Genomic DNA, 25,713 nt, shown 5'->3' on the forward strand with positions numbered 1-25,713 from the left:
TCACTTGACTCACATATACATGTGAACAAGGAATTCGTCTTAATTTACCAAAGATGAAAGTTCTCATTCATCATACAATACAAGTTGCATAATTCCAAGTTTCTATCCAACTGAAACTTGGGTGATGAGAATCTTTCCTTACTTGGTAAATTTTGACATTACCACAAATGAAAGAATCAAATCTATATTCCAATATTGCTATCAATGGAACCATTAAAAGCAACAATTTTTCATAAATGCCATTGTAAGGAAATTTTTAAAATAAGATAAATTTCAAAATTTTTCTTTATTTATAAAAATTGCGGAAAACTTATCTTTACAATGTAAATACAAGTGAAAATATGTTGTTATCTATTCTTAAGCAATCTATCATAACTCTTAAGCAGCAGCTCACAAATTTGATCATCGAACCATGCAAGCGAAATCCATCTCTTCGCGATTAGACTCAACGTACTCTTCTTTTAAGCTTCCTTTCATAGGAACTTAATAGAGTTAGATAGTGGACTTTCCTGAAGCAGAGTCATACACTCTGACTTTACCATCATTGTGGTCCTTCTGGTAGATACGGCAGCTTCGCAAACAATGCCCCTTCTCTTGGCAATAGAAACATATGGACTCTTTGGAATGGTACACGGGACTATCTCAGGCTTACCCTTTCTCATTACCATTTTGTCAAATGACTTGACTATGGCTGATCCCTTTCCATTGGGAAGAGAAAGCATTTCTGGACTTCCAATGTTACCATTGTCAATGTCCATGGATGCTTGGGGAGTAGATCTTCCAATCAAATCTGCATTACCAGTGCGCCAAATCATTGTTGATTCAGCAGCAACAAGCAAATATGTTAGATCAATAAGGGTCATGTCGTGGTCTCCCATATAGTAGTCCTTAAGGGAACCCGCTACATGACTTAGGAAGTGATTGAAGAACCTAGTCAACCGCCAACTTCCTTGAGACTTCGACACCCATCTCTCACAGCTTGTCAATATGTAACTTCATCTCCAAGACGTGAGCACATACAGACTTTCCTTCCTGCCAATAGGGCTTTGAGTGACCTAGAACTTGTGGGTTAGGGAGAATTATTGGAGGAGGCGAAGGAAGTGAAGTTCCACTAAAGCACAAAGAAGGGATTAACCTTTCACCTTGATTGCCTTGTGGAAAATCATATTTATAAAGAAAGTTTTTCAAAAGATTTGGGAAGACTAGTTGTCTGAACTTAGACATTTATGAGGGAGAAATTCATGTTTAGTTGATTTTAGTCCTTAATATAACACCCAAATGAAATATTAAGGCTAGAACCCAACACAATACTTTACAATTCGGAAGAGGGATGCCGTAATCCAAACTGAAAAATATTTGAAGGTAGGTAAATGACGATATACCAATTTCCACCATGAAAAACGAAAAAGAATTTTAGGTTTTAACTGAATTGAAACTCCTAGATCCTTTGAGATTCATTGAACTTTTCAATGGCATGTTTAAATCTCGATTGTGCCCTTCAAGTTTGTGACTGGGATGTCGAGGATCACAAACAACGTGTGAATAACCATGAAAATTAGCTTGGTACACCCAATGGGATTGCTGAAGATATGATAATATCCATCAAAAGAGGAGAATATTATCCGACGATGTTAATCGATCTTGGTACATCTGCAACTTCTAAAGACATGATCACAAGAGGATCCGGGATGAAGGAAAATGAAAACAAATGTATGTGTGAATTATGTGGTGCTCTTCCACCAGTAGTCTACAATTACGTTCGAGGTTGTAAAAATGTAAAGGAAATTTTGGATACATTGAAGGAGAAATATCATGTAAATGTGAAGACAAAGAAGAGTTTTGTCAAACAATACTTACTGGAGTTGGGAGAGTTCAAGCAGAAGGAAAAAGAATCAATCGAATGATACAATGATCGATTAAATGAATTGATCTTCAAGTGTTCTCGCTTTGGAGTGAAACGTTCTTCACTTGAGTTCAACATCACCTTTCTCTTGGGTTTAAGAAAGGGAGGGAGAAATATTAGTTTGATGATCAAGACACAAGAAATCTTCGATGGTTACTCTCTTGAAAATCTGTATAAATTCCTAAAAGCACATGAAAGTGAGATCAATGACATTGTTGAAGAAAGGAAATTAAGTTTGGGAAGACCTTTAGCACTGGTGTCGAAAGTTGCAGCAAAGGAATCTGTTAGGAAGTAAATCGGATAACTAGTAAAACTATAAGCACACAAGACACAATATTTAAATGGTTCGGTCAAGGTGACCTACTTCCACAGGTAGGAGGGGAGTATTCTTTTATTTCAGAGCTCTCAAATAGAGGTTACATGTACAACTACACAGAGATTCTCTTATCGCTCTACAATTCAAGATACAAAATGACCTTGCATGCATCCCTATTTATACTCGAGGGATCAGACCTAAAACCCTAATAGGCCAAGCCCATTGGCCCATAGGCCCATGAAAGGTGTCAACCAATCACAATCCGCCATGCAACATCTTCTGGAACATTCATCCATGTCATACAACCCATGAGCATCAACAACACACATGATGGAGCACCTTGTGCCATAGTGGAGCATCATGATGTACAAGTGGCACATCATGAACACTAATGGACCAACATCCATCATGGTGGCACAAAATGGTGTAATCCTTCAACAATACCAACTTTAGAGCATCCTTGAATGATCTTGAACATCATAGAGGACTTCATAGCATACATGGCTCATCAGGGACTAAGATGGTCCATCTTACGCCATGATGGCACAACAAGTGTATGGATGGCGCAGGTTGCTTCAAGTGTGGCACAAGAACTTCTAGGTTGGAGAAACATCACCATCTTGGTGCAACAATAACATGCATGACGCAACAAGGCCATGCTTGGCGCAACAACATACTCCATGGTGCAATAATAGTACTCTGTGGTGCAAGAGGGATAACCCATAGCGCAATAGGGATCCGCATGGCACAAGAGGGAGTATCTTGGTGCAAGAAGGAGTGTCTTTGGTGCAACAACATCCTTCTTGGCCCATCCCTTCAATAGATGGCACAACAAGGTCCCCTTGTTGCTCCATATCACTCCCAAGTGCTCCAAACCTCTTACAGATGCTCCAAACACCCTTCTGTATGATCTGTTCCTTTGGCACTTGATCCATTCCTCTGTCAGACCATCCATTCCTTTATCAGATGATCTGTTCCTTTGTCACATGCTCCATGAACCCTAAGTGCTCCATTTAGTTCCAAGTGCTCCAAATGCTCCATGAACATGATCCAAATGCTCCATGAACATGATCTAAATGCTTGAGTCACATTTAACAGAGTCTGAAGTCGAATCTGATGAAGTAGCCAAGAATGGTGAAGAAGGTTTCTTGTTTAACTTTGATGATGAAGTTTTCGCATACTAATCGAACAAAAAATTGAAGAAATTCTTTAAGAATCCCTTCAATCCAAAATTCTAGAATATTAATGAAGTTAAAGGAAACAGTTCATCTGGGAAAAGTGTGAAGGATGATTCGAAAGTAGAGAAGAAGGATGTTAAGGGATTGTATGAAAAGAAGAAGGAGTTGAAACTGAAAGGAGATTCAGGTTTCGACTGTAAATACTGCAATGGGTCGAATCATTTGGCTAAGGATTGCATGCTCAGGAAGAAATAAGAGAAAAAGGAGAGAGTCAAAGACGAAGCCTATTACGTGGAGAGGATTGAAGAAATTAGTTCACAGACAAAGAACATTTTGTTAGTTGCTAGAGGAGATGAAAAAGAAGATGGAACTTATTAGATATGGTCTTCTGGATCAGACAATGAGGAGATGAGAAATCCAACTCATGGGGCAATTTATGCGAAAATGGAGGAAGATGAAGAGGAGAAAGATATTTTAGATGAGAAGGATGAAGAAGATGAGATTATTGGAAGGTCTTTCGTTTCGAAAGACTCGACTAAGTCACTGATGCCTGGTAAGTAGGGATGAGAGTGGGTCCAAACCCGAACCCGAAAAACCCTGGAACCGCTTCATGAGATTTTGTAGGACCGAAAACCGGACGGGTATATAAGAAACGGTTCCCGTTCGGTTCTGGGTAAGGTACCGGGTAAAGTGGGTCTAGAACCGGAAAACCCGAAAACATAAAGTGGGTCAGATGGAACCGGATAAAGTGGGTCTAGAACGGGAAAACCAGAATTTTTTTGTAATTACTTAGTGGTTGAACTTTGAAAATTTTCAACTTTGATATCCCAACTTTGGGGGACTATAAGTCATTCATCATTAAACCAAAAATGAAAAACTTATAGTCTAAAATCATGTACAAACTCTAAAATACACGTTGCAAAAAAACTTCATGATATTTAGACTTCAAACGAATTAGATATGCATGTTTTAAAATTTCACAAAATACAAAAATAAAGCTGAAAAACAGAAAATTCGCAACTTTGATATCCCGACTTTGGGAGACTATAAATCAATGAATATGAAACCAAAAATGACAAAATTAAAGTCTAAAATCATGTACAAACTCTATACTACACTTTGGAAAAAACCTCATGCTATTCCGACTTCAAACAAATTAGATATGCATGTTTTAAAACTACCACATAGTACAAAAAAAGCCGAAAAACATAAAATTTTCAGCTTTGATATCCCGACTTTGAGAAACTGTAAGTCAATGAATATAAACCCAAAATTGACAAAATTATAGTCTAAAATCATGTACCAACTATAAAATACAGTTTGGAAAAATCTCATGCCAATTTGACTTCAAATGAATGAGATATGCATGTTTTAAACTTTTCATAGAAACCAGTTCCAACCCCTAAAAGCGGTTCCAGTTCCTAACATGGTTCCGGTTCTTAAACCTGGTTTACCCGGAACCGAATGACCCGAAACATGGATTACCCGGAACCCGAATAGAGCCATTCTTTAAACGTGGGACCCAGACCAATTTTACATGTTTCGGTTCTAACGGTTACGGTTTCGGTCCGGTTTTCCGGTTCTAAATCTCATCCCTACTGCTAAGGTACGTGATCTTCTTAACTCATTTAAAATTCCTTTATCTTCTTATAATGATATTTTTTTGGAGTTTGATAATATGTTTACTCATCTTAATGACATGTTAATATCCATGATTAATGCAGCAGAAAAGTCCAAATCCCAATTATATGAAGCTAGAAATAGACTTGAGGAAAAGAAGGGACTAGTGGAATCTCTTGATCTTAGAATAACAAATCTTTTAATAGATATAGATTCACTTAGAATGGAAAATTTGATGCTTATTAAACGAAGAAACATATATTGTAATTCTGCTAAGCATTTGGATGGTAAACTGACCGAATTTTATCATTTAGATGACATATGCGATGAACATCATTGGAAATTGCTTCCTTTTCTTTCGTATAAAAGAGAACAAATAGATGAAATAACATATTACTGTGAAAGTAATATTGCTAAATATGATAAAGTTCCAAATGATTCTTACGCATATGTTATTGTTAATATAAATGAATTTTTGAATGTTGATGATCCTGTGAAAATTGTGAATGAAACCTTAACCAAAAATGAACAAGTCAAGATTTTGAACATGAATGAGAAGTCGAAACTTGGCTCTCAACAAAATTTTGTTGATATCGAAGATAATTCTAACAATATCAGTAAAATTGAGCAGGGGAATGTGTCGATTGCTCAAGATTGTCTATCATTAATGTCAATTCAGTGGCTAAAGGCAAAGAATATAATCATTCAATGTCAAAAGTAAACAGTAATCAACCTTCGACATCCAAAGTCAGTAGTTCTCATGATCCTGTTGTGGTTGAGGACTATGTGAGTGATGAGGATGAAGTTTCGAATGAGAAACCAATTCCATGAGTTGTGGTCAATCAAGTCTTCGAAGATTCAAAGGTGTAACGTCCCAAAAATAAGACAAAAAATTTTCATTTTTGATTTAATAAAAACATTAATCCAAACATTGTCATACAACCCAAAAAGACCAAAGTATGTCACTACATCAAAACATATCAGAGTAAATCTCAAAATGCGGAAAAAGGTGGTGTGTGCTCTACAATCATCCCGAGCTCTTCCCTTTCAATCTGGAAGTACCTGAAACATAAACTGAAACCGTAAGCCCAAAGTTTAGTGAGTTCCACAAAATACCACATATCATACATAAATAAACATATATTGGGCCCCTGCCCCACATCGGGCCTCACCCAGTATCGAGTCCCACTCGGCCTCGGGCCCCGCCCGACATCGAGCCATGTTAGGATTACAGATTTGTCATTCATTAGGCCCTGCCTGACATCGGGCCCCGACCCGATACACATAATAAACATATAATCATGCTAGCACATGAAATAGTCACAAACCAGTAGCATACCATATGGTTATCGGGCCTCGCCCCACATCGAGCCTCGCTCGGTATACCAGCACATATCACATGCAAGAGTTACACAGACATCTAGCATCCTATCATAATAATCATGGGTGGGCATTGGTGCCTTAGACCCGCTAAACACAGTGAGGAAACTCACCTCAGACTGTTGAATCTCATAGATAAAACTCTTACTCCTGGCCCGCTAAAATCCCCGCGCTATAATCACAAAATAACATCAAATTAATAATTGGATCCCGACTCACACTAGAGTCCAAACTAGGGTAAAAGACCTTTTTACCCTTTCCCCAACTTGGCCCAAGGCCAAGGCCCAATCCAACTGTCCAAAAAGCCTAAATTCCAAAATAATCACCTAAAGCCCAAATATGGCCCAATTTTCCAAATTAGGCCCAAATCCCTTTCATGGGCCTCCAACCAAAGAGTCCAATAAAATATCAACAACCCAACAATAGAATTCTGATGGCCCAACAAGGTCCAAGACTACAAAGGTCCAACATGGGACCAATTTCGAGAAGCCCACAATTTTGAAGCCCACTGTTGAGTACGTAGGGCGTACTCAGCTTGTACACTTAGCGTACTCGCTCTGGGACTTGTACGCGCAGTGTACCAGCTTGTACACCTAGCATACCCCCAGTTTGGACAACTTCCCACATTAAGCTCTTATTCGGTTAAGACTTCATTCCAACACTCAGATCTGATTTCCTTAAGGTGGTTTATCTCGTAAAATTGGCAACTTTACGTGCATGCATGGCTTAATGGAGTTCTATAGCTCAAAAGAACTTAATAAAGGGGCTTAACACATGCATGAGTCCATAAACACCTCCAATCTTGCATTTTTATGGACAAAGGGACCAAAAGCACCCTAGATCTACCATCAATCACTTTTGAAGTGAATCAAGAGGCTCAACAATCAAACCATGGACTCAAAAAAGCACAAAAATAGCACCAAACTAGATCTAACATCATGGATTAGCAAGATGGAAGCTTTTTACCTTACAAGGAAAGAAAATGATGAACAAATCTCAAATGTTCAAGCACCAACAATCACACTTTAAGGAACAAACTCTCAAGATCTCACTTAGGGTTCGATTTTCTAGACAAGAGGGGATGGAGGCTGTCTAAACATGACCTAGTGAGGCTATCACAAGGTTTAAATAGGGTGCAACACCCTAAAAATTAGGGTTTCATTAACCACACGTACGCCATGTGTACTCTGTGTACGCCCAGCGTACGTGACCCAAAGGCGTGATCCAATCCGGGCTAGTACGGTAATTGTACCACCCTGTACGCACCGCGTACTAGCTTAAGGACTAAAATGAAAAACTTTTATTGAGAAGGTTAAATACAAAACTTACAAAATCCAAGTGTTACAAAAGGAGTACACGAAAGTGTTGAAAGACAAAGGGAAACATTATCTTGAATCAAATGCAGTGGTTTACCCTAGGTTCAAGGATTCAGAAGAAGTTGTGTTTCTAAATCAAGTCTTTGTCAACAAAGGAAATGGTGATCATGTGACTCCTAAATTGAACAAATCGGTAAAGGAAGATAATGAGAGTGTGACGAAAGAAGGTTTTTATTCGAATCAAAACAAAATCGAAAATGGTTTGAACAAAAATTCGAAAACTTTTCAACAACAAAATAATCCAAAACGTGTTTGGGCCGTGAAAACAGAAAAATTAGCTGTTGATAATAAAAAACAAAGGAAAAGGTGTTGATTATTTACCTAATGATCCAAAACATCAAAAGGTGAAAACACAAACTTTCAAAGAAAGATTAAAAAATTTGCTTGTGATGAAGGAACTTCTAAATCAAAAGCACAACAAAAAGCTTATTGGAAAAATGAAAATGCTTTTCACAAACAAAAGGTTTTTAAACAAAAATCCTCTGAAACAGACAAGATGTTTTCACAAAATGCAAAGAATTTTCAAAATAAACAATTTCAAAAACAAAATGATTTTCAAAGGAGTCGAAACTATGTCCAAAATCACTTTCGACCAACTGGTTTACAAAGAAATGTTCAAAATCACGGACAAAGGAGTTTTGCTGAAAATCTTGATCAAAGAAGGTTTGGTCAAAGTCATGAACAAGGGACGTTTGCTCAAAATCATGATCAAAAGAGTTTTGGTCAAACTCATGCACAAGGGAAGTTCACTCAAGGTCATGGACAAAGACGTTTTGATGAAAATCGAAATTTCTTTCAATAAAATGGTATTGGTTATCAAAACCGATATCAAAATCATTTCCAAAATCCTCCACAAAGATCATTTCCCAAAAGACAATTTGAGATATTAGAAGTTAAAGGAAGGAAGAATGAGCCATTTAAACCTAAAAACCCACATTTTCCAAATCTTAATTCGACACAGAAGATGAAAGTTTCGTTCACGAAAGGTAGAAGTGATGTTAAGAACATCCATCATTAGCTTGAAGGAAAAGGAAAACAATACCAATCAAGAAATTATTCTCATGAGCAAATCCAAAATGCTTACGAAAAGTACTTGAATGATTCGATGAATAGAACTACTTCATCTCTAGAGTCTACACCAACGGTGCGAAAGTGGAACGAAATTCCAAAGAATAAAGTTGATGCTACTCAAAAAAAGGATGAGAAAGTGAAAATCAATGTTGAAACTTCCCCATTGCATGATTATATTTCAATGCCTAAAGCCAGTAAAATTGATTTAATTGACAGTTTCAAATCGAAAGTTAGTAATTGGCTCTTAGTTTCTTCATTGCACAATGTGTTTCAAACTAATGTCCGAGGACCCAAAAGGTCTTGCGGACCTAAATTTTTCTAACTGATTGCATGTACTATGTGACGATAAAAATATAACGAAAATTGGTACATTGATAGTGGATGTTGGCATCACATGGCTGGGAGGAAGGAAAATTTAAGAGATTTTCGAAAGTTGGATAATGCTGGAGTCGTCAAGTTTTGAAACAAAAATAGATGTAAAGTAAAAGGTTATGGAAAAGTGACAAATGGAAAATTCACGGTGAATCAAGTTGCTTATGTAGAAGGTTTAAAGAACAGTTTGATTAGTGTTTCTCAACTAGTGGTTGGAACAGGTAATCAAGTTAATTTTGATGAGGAAGGTAGTATAATCTCAAACTAGGAAACGAAGGAGATTCTGTTGAAGTTGAAATGAAAGGTATACATGTTCACTCTTGACTTGAAACCAATTCTGGGAATTCCCTCAGTGTGTTTGCTATCGAAAGCTTCCTACGATCTCAGCTGGTTATGGCTTCGACGTCTTTCTCATCTCCACTTCAAAAATCTAAACAAACTTGTTCTTAATGATCTTGTTCGTGGTTTACCTGTTTTGAAATTTGATAATGATTCATTGTGTGCGACATGTGAACCGGGAAAACAACATTGTCAAGGTCATCCGATCATCATTGATTAAAAAATCATCGAACCTTTAGAACTTCTTCATAGTGACTTGTGTGGACCTTCGACTGTTGAAACTACCAATAAGAAGAAGTACATACGAGTTATTGTTGATGATTTTTCAAGGTTTACTTGGGTTTTCTTTCTTCGACAGAAGTCTGAAACCGCTCAAGTGATAATGGAACGGAGTTCAAAAATCAAATTCTAGATTCATTTTTGACTGAACTGGGTATATCTCATAATTTTCCATCTCCATACACACCGTAATAAAATGGTGTTGTTGAAAGGAGGAATCGTTCTTTGTGTGAAGCGGTGAGAACAATGCTTAGTTATGCGAATTTGCCACAATACTTTTGGGCAGAAGCGATTTCGACTGCTTGCTTTACCCAAAATCGTTCTTTCATTCATCTTCGTTATAACATAACACCTTATGAAATAATAAACCAAAGGAAACATACTGTCAAGTTTTTCCATGTTTTTGGATGTAGTTGTTTCATTATGAATCTTAAGGATAATCTTTCCAAATATCAGTCGAAAGATGATGAGGGGATTTTCTTAGGATATTCTCAAAATTCTGTGACCTATAAGGTGTTAAACAGGCAAACCAAGAAGCTAGAAGAAACGTTCAATCTCACAGTCAATGATCATTATGTTAAAAGAACTGAAAATCCTTTCGTTTAAACACCAACTATTGTTGAATCAAATGTTGAATCGGAGCAAATGCATACGTTTTATATTGATCTTGATTTAATTTTTGGTATTCACGATACGACAATTAATGCATAAATTAATGTCGATGATAATCACATTCCTGAGGCGTTGAAACACACTGATGATTCGACTGTTACAAATGAAGAAAACGAAGTGTTGATGATAATCACATTCCTGAGGCGTTGAAACACTCTGATGACTCGACTGTTACAAATGAAGAAAACGAAGCACATTCTTCATGAACTTCAAGAGTAAATGTCGAAAGAGTACATGTTTCGACTAATGATCAAGTGGAAGGGGAGCACTTGATTTCTAAGTCTCAAAACGAAAGACATGATTCGTATGTTGAGGGGGAACATATGACATCTCAAGCTCGTGTCGAGGGAGAGCGTATGACTAATCATGTTGATGTCATGGGGGAGCATCACATCTCAAATCCATTGGTTGAGGGGGAGCCAAGTGGATCAAATCATGGTAATGGTAATGATCAAAATAACGATTTTCATGCCGTAACTGATAATATCTCAATTGCAGGAGAAGTTTCAGATGTTGATGACATATTTGAAGATGCACCCTTAGACTTTGATCATGTATATCCACTGATGGATAAGTGGACAAGAGATCATCCTAATGAATAGATTCTTGGTGATCAACATTCTGGTATCTTGACACGAGCCCAAATTCGAGCAAAAAATGAGGTGTTAGATGTTCATCAGTAATTTTGTATGTTTAATGTTTTTATTTCAAAATTAGAACCCAAAACAGTAAACACTGCATTAGAACATCCTGATTGGGTTGTTGCAATGCAATCTGAACTTGTTGAGTTTGAAAGAAACAATGTTTGGAGATTGATTCCTAAACCGAAAGATGTTTAGACTATTGATCTCAAATGGATTTTTAAGAACAAAACTGAAAAAGAAGGCAATATTCTTCGAAACAAAGCAAGTCTAGTTGTAAAAGGTTATTCTCAAAAATAAGGTATTGATTATGAGGAGACCTTTTCCCCTGTTACAAGACTCGAGGTAGTATAAATTTTTATTGCCTATGCAGCTCACAAGGATTTCGATGTTTACCAAATGGATGTCAAATGTGCATTCCTCAATGGTAATCTGGAAGAAACGGTGTATGTCGAACAACCACTAGGTTTCGTTAACGATAATTATCCTGATCATTGTTATATTTTAGACAAGGCAGTCTATGGGTTGAAACAAGCACCTTGTGCCTGGTATGTAACTCTAACAATTTTTTTTGAAAATCGCTAAATTTAAACAAGGATCAGTTGATCCTACTGTATTTCGAAAGAAGGTAGGGGATCATCTCATGCTCGTTGAAATTTATGTTGATGACATTATCTTTTGTTCGACTGATCCTTCATTATCTAAGGAATTTAAGGAGTTAATGAAAAGTTAATTCGAAATGAGCATGATGGGCAAAATTAATAACTTTTTGGGTTTACATATTTGTTAGAGCAGGGAAGGAATTTTTATCAATCAAGAGAAATATACTAAAAACTTGCTTGAGAGGTTTGGCATGACGAATAACACAAAATTCAAGTCGACCTGAAGTTGACCTGATATTATGTTTGTTGTATGTTTTTCGATCTCACGACGTACAGGAGCATGATCGGTTCGCTTTTATATTTAACTGCAAGTCGACATGATATTATGTTTGTTGTATGTAATTGTGTCGGGTACCAATCAAATCCCATAGAAACCCATCTTACTGCATTAAAGAATATCTTTCGATACCTTAAAGGTACAGTTTCGTTAGGATGTGGTATCCTTCGAAGATAGGATTTTTTATCCAAGCATTATCTGATGCGGACCTGGACGGATGTCAATTGGATCGAAAGAGCACAACTGGAGGGTGTCAATTATTGGACGGCAAACGTGTGTTTCTAATTCGACTGCTGAGGCGGAGTATATCGTTGCTGATGCGTGCACATCACAAGTGATTTGGATTCAAAGCCAATTGCGTGACTATCCTATCAACAAGAAGAAAATACCTTTGTATTACGATTCTCAAATCACAATTCGCATTTGTCACAATCTGCTCCAATACTCAAAGACAAAACATATTACTCTTTGTTATTATTTTATCAAAGACCATGTTGAAGATGGCAACATTGAAATCCATTTTATCAAAACAACATATCAACTTGCTGACATTTTCACAAAACCTTTACATGAAAATTATTTCTTAAAGATTTTGAATGGACTGGGAATGATGGATGCAAGCACTGTTCCACAATCTTCTTGAATTTGATTTGAGCATATGATTTACCTTACTTTTGATTGTTTTATTACTTTCGATTAGTAGGTCTAACGTTATTATCTTTTGTTCACTTTCGAATGTTTGTGTTTTGTTTAGAGGTTATTGTTCATGTTAAGCATTCGACTTTCTTCTGAATTGTTCAACACAAGACTTCAAATCATCTATGATGGAAGGCTTTCGATGCCCAACATACTCTTAACGATGGTTTCCTTATAGGTCGAAAGTATCTAGGTAATGTTTTGATTATTTTTGTTTTTGTTTGTTCAAAAATCAAAAATCCAAAACATTTTCTTATTTTTGTTTTTTATTGTTTAAAAATCAAAAATCCAAAAAGATTTTCCTCTTCTTGTTTTTGATTTTTCAAAAATTAAAAACTTCAAAAAGATTTTCTTAAATTTGTTCTTTCTTTGATAACAACAAAAACACAAAAATATGTTGATTGGAATCTCATTGTAACAACATGATGTAATTTCGCATGTCACACGAGAATATTCATCAAGGGAACAGATACAATTCAATACTATATATTAGTTAAGTATGAAGCATGTTACTACATGTTGTCCTTAAAGCCTCCAAGACTCTTTGTGTTCGAAGCCTTAATGAAATCTTTCACACGAAAGTTTCTTCCCAATCAGGTTGTATTCACATTAGTTGAACAAGCTACGTTACTCTTCTTATACCGAGTTAAGAGTTTTCTACATGGTCAAAATTTTTAGCAGGAGTACAATGAGTTCTTTCACCAATATTTTTCACCCAAAATTTCTTTCACAATCACACACTACACAGCATATCCCCGACATCTCTGGTCGAAACCTACCAGAATGTAGATATGTCACACATCTGTGTTTATGATCTTGAGTCATTCTTCTGTGATGATGGTGAAACCCAACCAACCTAAATATCAATGAATTGATGGTGAAATTTTTTGTTCAAGATTTTCACGAAACATTTGTTTCTTTGTACCCTTTTGATATTCAAAATCTCATATCCATTTGCATTGCGTGATCTTGATAAAATGTTCAAATCCCAAGATGTTTTTGCCCAAAAGATCCAGTCTTTCATTTTTTTGGAATGAGATTTCCATTTTAATATCTTCTCTGAACTTTTGTTACTAAAAAATAATCACCAGCCATACTTGTTCTTGACTACACCGGTTATCCAAGTAATTTTGCACAATTGACTCACATTTATGTTAAGTTGTGACCTTGTGTGAAAATAAACCCACCTTCAAACCAAAAGAAAAAGAAGCCCTTCGTTACTCATTAAAGAGTATTCGATTGTAATTCACGGGACACGACACAATCAATTCTTCACGTCTCTTGATGTCGAATGAAGAGATCTTTGCCCGAGATCATTTTGCTTTCGTATCATATGAAATTTGATATTACAAAATCCACATTTTGTTTTATTTGCTTCTATCTCATTCCTTGGCACATAAACACACTGAAATCCTTGAGGTTTTGGGTCTTACCAACTCGAAACTTAGATTTCAGAAAGTCTGGAAAATGATTTTACTTATCGTTCCCATAAGAAAATGAGCCTAGCCTCCATGCAAATGATTATTTTGTTCTTGGTATCGAAACATATGGTGGTTCTGATATTATTGATGGAAGCAAATGGTCAGAATTAAGTGACGGTTCAAAATTTTTATGGGAATCAAGGAGAACGTGATGATCATTTTTCCTACGTGGCGATTTCTACGGTGCCGGTTAAGTAACCAACAAAATACCTGGCATTTTCTTACTGGGTACCGATTCAAATTCAAAGATACACACAAGTTATAAAAGGAAAACGATGATTTCATTTTAATCTTTCTGCTCTCTTATTAAACCTCAAAGAATCCTAATTGTTCATCGCTTCAAAGTTCTTCAAATTCTCTCAAATTATCTACAATAGTCGCTACTCCTCGCAATGTTGATCCAACAACCACCAATGATGAAGAAATCTTGCAACCTACGATGAAGATTCAAAACACTAATCTTCATCTTGTTCCCATACTTGATCATTACCCGAAGGAGTTAAGCATGCTGGTTCAAACTATGAAAAACTTTGTTTTATCATATGTTCTGTCTTCATCGATTTCAATTCCGATGGAATGGATTTCCCTTGCTGCTTCAACCGTAGTGTTCAACAAAACTACCAAGGTGGTTACGTTCCATCTATTGAATTCAAAAACAAAGAAGCTCACTGGGAAGTAGTTCGCCCATATTCTGAAATTACCCACTTCAAGTACTTTCTATGAAGTTTCGAATGATCAAGTGATTCATATGTTCAACGAGATGGGACATCAACCTACTCTTACTGCAATAAGCCACTTTAAGAAGTCAGGTCTTCCATGTGTATGGAGTTTTTTTTTTGGAATCATTCTAAGGTGCTTGACAGGAAGAAGCTGTCACAACTAGAAAAATTTGGAGTCAAGAAGAGTTTTAGATTGTAACCATGTACCAATAAACTCATGATGTAACCACATTGCAAATCGATCATATCAACCCAAAAGGAAATCGTTGATAGAAGCACCTATTAAAAATCACACCCATAAGTAATATTTGGAAGTCAAGATAAGTTAGTGATTAAAATATGAAGCAAATGGGACCTTGCTTTATGTTTTCAGCCAAGTAATCCTAGCAAACCGAAAACACCCTTTTAGTGGGTAAAAGCAAAACGAAAACATAATGGGGAGGACCTAAGACCGAAAACCAAAAGTAAAACAATCCTAGGACCGAAAACACAAGTGTTTGCGGTCAAGCTAGAGTATATTCTTAATGTTTGCGGTGTAGATTAAAGTAAAAGCAAGTGTAGTTGACTTTTGGATGTGATAACTTAACCTCTTCCAATGTAATCCCAGAAAACCACGTAATTAACCACCAAGTATCTATGAATTACCCCACAAATAACCAAGTGGCATCCTCCATATTATCTAGTGGCATAGCACCATTCTTCCATCTTTTATTTTCGGCAGAAAACATTTCCCCTCTATTCATCACCTTCTTTACACTTACATCTTCATAAAACTCCTCTCAAGAACAAGTGGGTCTTTCCAAAAATCATTATCTTCAAGGTGGTCCTTAGAATTTTGGTAAGCTATTTCGAAAGAACAAGTGGGTCTTTCCAAATATCATTATCATCAAGGTGGTCCTTAGAATTTTGGTAAGCTATTTCGAAACCCTCTAGTGTTCTGACATATTATTTTGTTAATTTAATCTCATTTACACACAAAGTTGTGTGTTAACCTCCTTAGGGTAATTTAGGCTTCAAGGAGTTCATCAAGAGCATTTTAGTGCTTAGGCTAAAAATCTCTTCACAACACTTCAAAACATCCACAAAATCTTCAAGGTGAGCTTCATACCCCACTATTTTCATGTTTATCACTCTTTGGGGGGGGGGGGGGGGGGGTACAAGTCAAGATTGGTATAAATCTTTGAATATTTGCATGCACTTGTGTGTATATGTAATTACTTGTGTTGAAATGTTGAATGTTCATGCTAATACACTATAAATTTCGAGATTTACGAGCCTCATGAGGCTAGGGTAAATCTATCTCTTGGAAAGTTTCATATATCATGGTTATGTATTAAAGATGAAACAAGTCACCACTAAAAAGGTCCTTATACATGTTCAAAATCACAAAATATATAGTAATAACATTTTTGTGCTAGAAAGTTTTGTAGTTATGTTTGTTCATTTAAAATGGAAAAATATGGGTTACACTCAAAGATGGTTAACTTTTGGTTATAGAAAATTTTAACCTTTATTTTTACACAAATAATGGTGTAACATCCCAATTTTCAAGGCCAAAAATTTCATTTTTAATTAAGAAACTTATAAAATTATTTACTGAAAAACATCATCGAATCACATCAAATCATAAAACCATATTCATATGTCTCAACCATATCATCAAAATAGTAATAATGTCAGAGTACAATCCCATGGATCTCAAAATGCAGAAATCATGTGTGTGCGATGCGTTGTTATCGTGCCGGCTCCTTCCCCTTCGCTTAAGAGGTACCTAAAACAAAACTGAAAACTGTAAGAACGAATCTTAGTGAGTTCCCCCATCATACCGCATACCATACAATAACATATCAAGCCAGGCTTATCTGGGTGCCGGCCTCCCCTTCGGTCTATTCCAACCAGATAGTCGCCTAGCATATCTAGGCGCTGGCCTCCCCTTCGGTATATTCCAACCGGATAACTGCCTAGCATATCTGGGTGTTGTCCTCCTCTTCGGTCTATTCCAACCGGATAACTGCCTAGTATATCTGGGTGCTGGCCTCCCCTTCAGTCTATTCCGACCGGATAACTACCTAGCATATATGGGTGCTGGCCTCCCCTTCGGTCTATTTTAACCGGATAATGGGGACTATTTCACCCCCTACCACTACCACATAGAATCATAGCATACTGGCACATAGAACATAACAGATTATGGCATACTAGACAATTATCACACATATAATCATCTAAGTACAAGCTCCGACTAGTGGGTCGGCAATGTGGCCTTAGACCCACTTCTACTAGAAGGTAACTCACCTCAATGTCGTAAAGTGTCTGAACTGTCCTTGCTGCCAGAATCAACCCCTCTCAGATCCTACACATAACAATATTCCTTAATTACCATTTCCTGGTCAACTCAGGTCAAAGTCAAAATCAAGGTCAACACCTTGGTCAAAGTCAACTCTATCTCAAAGTCAACCTCCAGTTGACTTAACTCGCCGAGTTGGCCCCACAACTCGTCGAGTTCTAAAATCATGAAAACGCCAAGACTTCGATCCTACTCGCCGAGCCTTACAAGGGCTCATCGAGTTCTCCTTTAAACAAAGTCGGGACCTTCTACAACTGACTCGCCGAGTTCATCCTTGAACTCGTCGAGTTCAACTTCATCCGAGTTAAGGTGTTTAGTCCTTGACTCGCCGAATTCATCCTTGAACTCGTCGAGTTCATCTTCATATGGTTGGGATATTGCCTTGAACCCGCCGAGTTCATCCTTGAACTCATCGAGTACGTTGATCTTCCAGTCCATAATAAGCCCAACTGGCTGAGTCTTCTTCCAACCCAACACACTACTCGATATCAGAAGGGTTTTGGGGCAAAATGCGACCTGACTCTCCGAGTCACATAAGCGACTCATCGAGTCCCTCTATGTCCAAAACTATTCAGTCGATTTCAGATGGTCTTAATGCATCCAAAACATAGATCTGACCTCCTAGGGTCCATATTACACATAAAGCTACGAACTTGACGTTCATGCATGGGGTTTTTGGCTCAAAAGTCTCTAAAATGAGGTTTATATGATGCATGGGACTCCCATGGCCATAAATTTGGCACCTTTATGCCATGAGAACCCTCAATGATTCCAGATATGAATTCATACCCCCTTAGAACCACAAAATCCCGAAAATGGCTCTACTAAAACTTAGAAAAGGTAGAAACTTGTCCTAACGAGCTTCTGCCCTGAGGGTTCAAAGGTCCGATACGCTGCGGGATGTTTGAGCGACAGGGCTAGGGATTGGTGGAGTCAGTTGGTGATTCTTTGGGAGCCTCAGCCATTGAGGCTATGACCTGGTCGGACTTTATGACCAGGTTTAGGGCTGATTTTGCGCCGGATATGGAGCTTCAGCAGCTAGCCAGGGAGTTTCTTGACATGAGGCAGACGGAAGAGACGGTGGCGGAGATTACCGCCAAGTTCAGAGAGAGTGCTTTATTGGTACCTCAGTATGCTGGGGATGAGGAGATGCGGAAGACCCGATATCACGACATGTTGAGATCTGACATTTGGAAGCATGTTAGCTACTCGGCATGCCCGACATTAGATGGCATGATTGCGAGGGCGAGGGAGAGGGAGATTGACATTGAGCGCATTCGGAAGAGGAAGGGGGAGGCTAAGCAGGTTACTGGGGTTTCCAGGAAGAAACCCAAGGGATTAGACTCTAGGTTGAAGGGCCCGCAGGGCCGGGGCCAGTGTGGGAAATGCGGCAAGTCACATGAGGGAGCTTGCAGGTTAGGGACATCGGGCTGCTACAAGTGCAGCAAGACTGGGCACTTGGGCAGGGATTGTACTGCCCCTACTCCCACTTTCCAGACATCAGACCTGATTTGCTTTCATTGCAATCAGAACGTCCATAAAAAAGCCAACTGCCCTAGATTAACAGCAGCAACGCCAGTAGCGGAGCCAGCTCCAGCGACCCTGCGGATTACGGATGGCATACAGGGCAAGACAGATGCTCCGGTGGTGAGGAGCCGAGCCTTCCAGCTGACCCCCGAGGAGGCGCGTGTTGCACCTGATGTGGTGATGGGTATGATTTCTTCTCCTAGCTTTTATTATATGTTGTTTATGTATTTATGTGCCATGTTATGTGTTTTGTTTAGGATCGTTCCATGTGAACGGTATTCTAGTTCAGGTGTTGTTCGATTCGGGTGCTACCCAATCATTTATCTCTCTTGCACTTAGCAAGAGGTTCCATGAGTCTTCGGGCGTGTTGGATTACCCTCTAGAGGTGGAGATTGCTGACGACTGATCAGTTCGAGCATCAGAGGTTTTCACAGATTGTGTTTTGAGGCTATTTGAGGAGCGCTACCTGGTAGACTTGGTTCCCATACCATTGCGTGGGAAAAGGTTTTCATCGGTATGGACTAGTTGAGCCCTAATGGGGTTGTAATTGATTGCGTGCAACAGTTGGTACGTGTCAGGACCCCAAGTGGGGGAGAGCTGGTGATTCAGGGCGAGAGGCCACAACGCAGACTAACTTGATGCTTAACAGTGAGGGCTAGGCACAACCTTCAGCAGGGTTGCGCCATATATGTCGCCTACGTCATGGATACCCGGGAGGAGGGCAAGGCGACTGTGAGTGATGTGCCAGTGGTGCGAGAGTGCCCGGATGTGTTTCCAGAGGATTTTCCTGGGATACCTCCGGAGAGACAGGTGAAGTTTAGGATCAACCTGGTCCCCGGTGCGGTCCCGATAGCCAAGGCACCATATCGGTTGGCTCCTCCCGAGATGCATGAGTTGTCTACACAGCTGTACGGCAGTTGGCTTTTTTATGGACGTTCTGATTGCAATGAAAGCAAATCAGGTCTGATGTCTGGAAAGTGGGAGTAGGGGCAGTACAATCCCTGCCCAAGTGCCCAGTCTTGCTGCACTTGTAGCAGCCCGATGTCCCTAACCTGCAAGCTCCCTCATGTGACTTGCCGCATTACCCACACTGGCCCCGACCCTGCGGGCCCTTCAACCTAGAGTCTAATCCCTTGGGTTTCTTCCTGGAAACCCCAGTAACCTGCTTAGCCTCCGCCTTCCTCTTCCGGATGCGCTCAATCTCAATATCCCTCTCCCTCGCCCTCGCAATCATGTCATCTAATGTCGGGTATGCCGAGTAGCTAACATGCTTCCAAATGTCAGATCTCAACATGTCGTGATAGCGGGTCTTCCGCATCTCCTCATCCCCAGCATACTGAGGTACCAATAAAGCACTCTCTCTGAACTTGGCGGTAATCTCCGCCACCGTCTCTGTCGTCTGCCTCATGTCAACAAACTCCCTGGCTAGCTGCTGAAGCTCCATATCCAGCGCAAAATCAGCCCTAAACCTGGTCACAAAGTCCGACCAGGTCATAGCCTCAATGGCTGAGGCTCCCAAAGAATCACCAACTGACTCCCACCAATCCCTAGCCCTGTCGCTCAAACATCCCGCAGCGTATCGGACCTTCGGACCCTCAGGGCAGAAGCTCGTTAACTGGACCTTCGAACCCCGTGGAAGTCTGGCGCACTGTATCCCTTGAAGTCCTTAAAGGACAGTATGCGCCCCTGACTGGCTGGCCGCCCAGTCACTCCTAAACGCCCTGAGGCGATCCTCCATCAGTTCAACGATCCCTTCCTTGATCGACCTGAAAATCACCGGGGTCGAATCAAGGATGCCTCTGGTGATCTAAGAAGCAATGAACTCACGTAGTCCCTAATCAACTGGCTCGGCACCTGATCCTGACCCTGAACCTCCTCCTCCTCCGTGTAGCGTAATCATCACCATTATGAAACAAAACACATAATCGTCAGGGTCATACATAACCTCAGAAGGGTTCAAATACTACAAGTTCCCCGGTTCTATCTCGGCCCTCCTTGACTCGAGTATGGATCCTCTGTTTTCAGTAGTACGGGCCCATACTACCTTTCACATATATCCGTACTTTCCTCAAGGTTTGCCTTGACTTTACCAAGTCCCTTCTACGGTTACTGTTGTCTGCACTAGTTTCATCCTGGGCTTACCCTATGGTAACTTTCCGACCTACTCTCCGCCATCAGCTGCATAAGGAATTCCTACCACCCTTACGTAACTAGCTTGCGAATACTATTACATATCACTAAGGCCAGATAATTCTTCGAATGAGAGGTCCTACCCTACAACGGTTGGACTCAAACAAGAGCTACGCAATAGGGCTAGACCTAACCTTCTAAAATTATTTAGTCCTCGCAATATGTAACTTAGCGTATTCGTTTACTAGTTAGCTAAAGATAACTAGAACTTCAAAAAGCACAAAGCAAGCAGCATTCGAGCACTGAGTAACCATACCAAGCATATCCTATTCAGGCCATCATTTTACTGACTAATCAGTCCTAGCATGTAACTCAATAAGCACATATAGCAGGTACATAAGGCATCTTCCTAGATCCTTAGCCCTAATCTAGCATGCAGTTCTCATATACAGACATTAGGCATATAAGGCATCATTCCTAGATCCTTAGCCTTAATCTAGCATGCAGTTCTCATAAGCACATCATAGCGTAACATAACATGTATGGGTATCTTGGGGAAAACTTACTTGAGCTCGGCCGGTCGCACGCATCACACACCTTGTTCTTTCTCAAAACTCCTTATTTTAAATTTTTGAAAAAACTATTTCATTGTAAAAATCTTTCAAACCCTCGATTTGAGTCCAGACACCCCTGAAGGTGTGTCTGAATCCCTCAAACCAAGGCTCTGATACCAACTTCTAACATCCCAATTTTCAAGGCCAAAAATTTCATTTTTAATTAAGTAACTTATAAAATTATTTACTGAAAAACATCATCGAATCACATCAAATCATAAAACCATATTCATATGTCTCAACCATATCATCAAAATAGTAATAATGTCAGAGTACAATCCCATGGATCTCAAAATGCGGAAATCATGTGTGTGCGATGCTTTGCTACCGTGTTGGCTGCTTCCCCTTCGCTGAAGAGGTACCTGAAACAAAACTGAAAATTGTAAGCACGAAGCTTAGTGAGTTCCCCCATCATACCGCATACCATACAATAACATATCTAGCCAGGCATATCTGGCTGTCGGCCTTCCCTTCGGTCTATTCCAACCGTATAGTCGCCTAGCATATCTGGGTGTTGGCCTCCCCTTCGGTCTATTCCAACTAGATAACTGCCTAGCATATCTTGGTGCTGGCCTCCCCTTCGGTCTATTCCAACTGGATAACTGCCTAGATTATCTGGGTGATGGCCTCCCCTTCGGTCTATTCCAACCGGATAACTGCCTAGCATATTTGGGTGTTGGCCTCCCCTTCGGTCTATTCCAACCGGATAACAGCCTAGCATATCTTGGTGCTGGCCTCCCCTTCAGTCTATTTCAACCGGATATCGGGGACTATTTCACCCCTACCACTACCACATAGAATCATAGCATACTGGCACATAGAACATAACAGATAGTGGCATACCAGACAATTTTCACACAGACAATCATCTAACTACAAGCTCCTACTAGTGGGCCGGCATTGTGGCCTTAGACCCACTTCTACTGGAAGGTAACTCATCTCAATGTCGTAAAGTGTCTGAACTGTCGTTGCTTCCGGAATCAACCCCTCTCAGATCCTACACATAACAATCTTCCTTAATTACCATTTCCTGGTCAACTCAGGTCAAAGTCAAAGTCAAGGTCAACACCTTGGTCAAAGTCAACTCTATATCAAAAGTCAACCTCTAGTTGACTCAACTCGCCGAGTTGGCCCCACAACTCGTCGAGTTCCGAAATCATGAAAATGCCAAGACTTCGACCCTACTCACCGAGCCTTACAAGGGCTCGCCGAGTTCTCATTTAAACAAAGTCGGGACCTTCTACAACTGACTTGTCGAGTTCATCCTTGAACTCATTGAGTTAATCTTCATCCGAGTTAAGGTGTTTAGTCCTTGACTCGTCGAGTTCATCTTCATATGGCTGGGATATTGCCTTGAACTCGCTGAGTTCATCCTTGAACTCGTCGAGTACGTTGATCTTCCAACCCAACACACTACTCGATATCAGAAGGGTTTTGGGGAAAAATGCGACCTGACTCGCCGAGTCACATAAGCGGCTCGCTGAGTCCCTCTATGTCCAAAACTATTTAGTCGATTTCAGATGGTCTTAATGTTGGATTAATGTCTAAGTCCATAACTATAATTGGTAAGACTTGACCCGACCCGGCATGGTCCATTTGGGTTGCATGGCATCATGCATTTGGATAGACTATAATGAGAGAAATAACACTTAAGGTTAGTTAATATATTATAAGTTCTAATATATTAATAAGGTTATTTAATTAGTATTGATCAAGAATTAATTTGGAATTAATTAAGTGATCAAAAGGAGACTAATTAAATATATGGGTTGATTGTGTAAATCATTCATTCTTATATATGTGGGCTTGTGATCCAAGATTCCTTATGTTGGACTAAGTCCATGGGGTGACCCATGGATACTCCATGGAGGTTAAAATCCATGGAGCATAAGGAATGGGTAAAGTTATGAGTTACATGGTGTAACCCTAATAGCCACCATATAAAAGAATCTCATGGCTCAAGAAATCGTGCACTAATGTGTGAGTGTGAGGGCCAGACGATTTCAAGGAGTGTTCAAGTTTCTCTCAAGTTATTCCAAGTGTATTTGGTGTTGTGTGAACCATTTGAGGTGTCACACTTGGGGCACTAGGCACTCAAGCTTTATGAAGACATTCTACATCAAAGAGGTATGTATTCTATCTTGTTATATTTATTATTTTGTATGCTAGTGTTTTTAATTCAAGTATAAAGTTGATAAAACCGAAACAATGAATAATGAGTAATCAGTATGGTGATAAATAAAAGTGTTTATTTATATTCATAGGGTTTGATACCATATTTGATTCATTTATTCTTGTGTTTCACTTTGCATGTTTTGACTTCCAGAATAACTAAGTCGCTCTTCCTGGATGATTAAGTTATTCAAACCATCCACAGTCGGTCATATGTTGGAAGTAGATATGAATCAAGACTGTCATGGGTTGGTTTGTAGAGGTCCAAGTTGGTGAACAAAGTGGTGCTACAACACTCATGAGTGCTCATAAGTTCTGAGTATTGGATTCAACCCACGCTCATTTGAATCACTTCATGGATTTTATCACGAGTGATCATGAGACGATAATATCTTATATTCTTAAAACCTAGAGATATGAGTTGTTACTATGAGTTGGTTATACATTGATTGCACGAAAACGCATTGGTAACTCGATGTTATAAAACGTGCCTTTGTGTATGATTCAACAAGTAGTAGAACAAGCCATATGAGTCGAAGTTTATCCATTCCTTTTACCTTCGGGATAAAAGCGATATCTGTGGGCCCCTCGATGATTTAAAGATGATACATGTGAGTGCTTGGCCAAGCCAGGACTGATTTGATTTGTTCAATCAGTCAGTCATCATGAATCGGAAATCGGGAAACAACAAATGGACATAGAGAATGATTGATAATCCATGTCTCAGTCCATATGATATCTAGAATGGAGGAATATATGATCCCTTATCTAATGGACAAGTCATTGACAAAGGTCAGAGTTCATCGACAAGGTCAGAGTTCGACAGAAGCTTTTGAGAGCTACGATTGTTGATCGGTTCCTGAAGTCATACGCAATAATAGTTTTAGACTTATCCAAGTGGGAGACTGTTGGATTAATGTCTAAGTCCATAACTATAATTGGTAAGACTTGACCCGACCCGGCATGGTCCATTTGGGTTGCATGGCATCATGCATTTGGATAGACTATAATGAGAGAAATAACACTTAAGGTTGGTTAATATATTATAAGTTCTAATATATTAATAAGGTTATTTAATTAGTATTGATCAAGAATTAATTTGGAATTAATTAAGTGATCAAAAGGAGACTAATTAAATATATGGGTTGATTGTGTAAATCATTCATTCTTATATATGTGGGCTTGTGATCCAAGATTCCTTATGTTGGACTAAGTCCATGGGGTGACCCATGGATACTCCATGGAGGTTAAAATCCATGGAGCATAAGGAATGGGTAAAGTTATGGGTTACATGGTGTAACCCTAATAACCACCATATAAAAGAATCCCATGGCTCAAGAAATCGTGCACTAATGTGTGAGTGTGAGGGCTAGACGATTTCAAGGAGTGTTCAAGTTTCTCTCAAGTTATTCCAAGTGTATTTGGTGTTGTGTGAACCATTTGAGGTGTCACACTTGGGGCACTAGGCACTCAAGCTTTATGAAGACATTCTACATCAAAGCGGTATGTATTCTATCTTGTTATATTTATTATTTTGTATGCTAGATTAGGATAATACCTTGGATGTTCATAATTGTATGTATAATAGAGAAAACATAGATCCAAGGTATTTAGGGTTGCATGTACACTTAGGATTGTTAGAATGCTCAAAACCCAACACTTAATGCATCCAAAACATAGATATGACCTCCTAGGGTCCATATTACACGTAAAGCTACGAACTTGACGTTCATGCATGGGGTTTTTGGCTCAAAAGTGTCTAAAATGAGGTTTATATGATGCATGGGAATCCATTGGCCATAAAGTTGGCACCTTTATGCCATGGGAACCCTCAATGGTTCCAGATCCGAAGTCATACCCCCTTAGAACCACAAAATCCCGAAAATGGCTCTACTAAAACTTAGAAAAGGTAGAAACTTGTCCTAACTACAGATCTAAGAG

This window comes from Lactuca virosa, chromosome 4, assembly GCF_052849685.1.
Source record: "Lactuca virosa cultivar CGN04683 chromosome 4, Lactuca_virosa_CGN04683_v6, whole genome shotgun sequence".
Taxonomy (NCBI): Eukaryota; Viridiplantae; Streptophyta; class Magnoliopsida; order Asterales; family Asteraceae; genus Lactuca; species Lactuca virosa.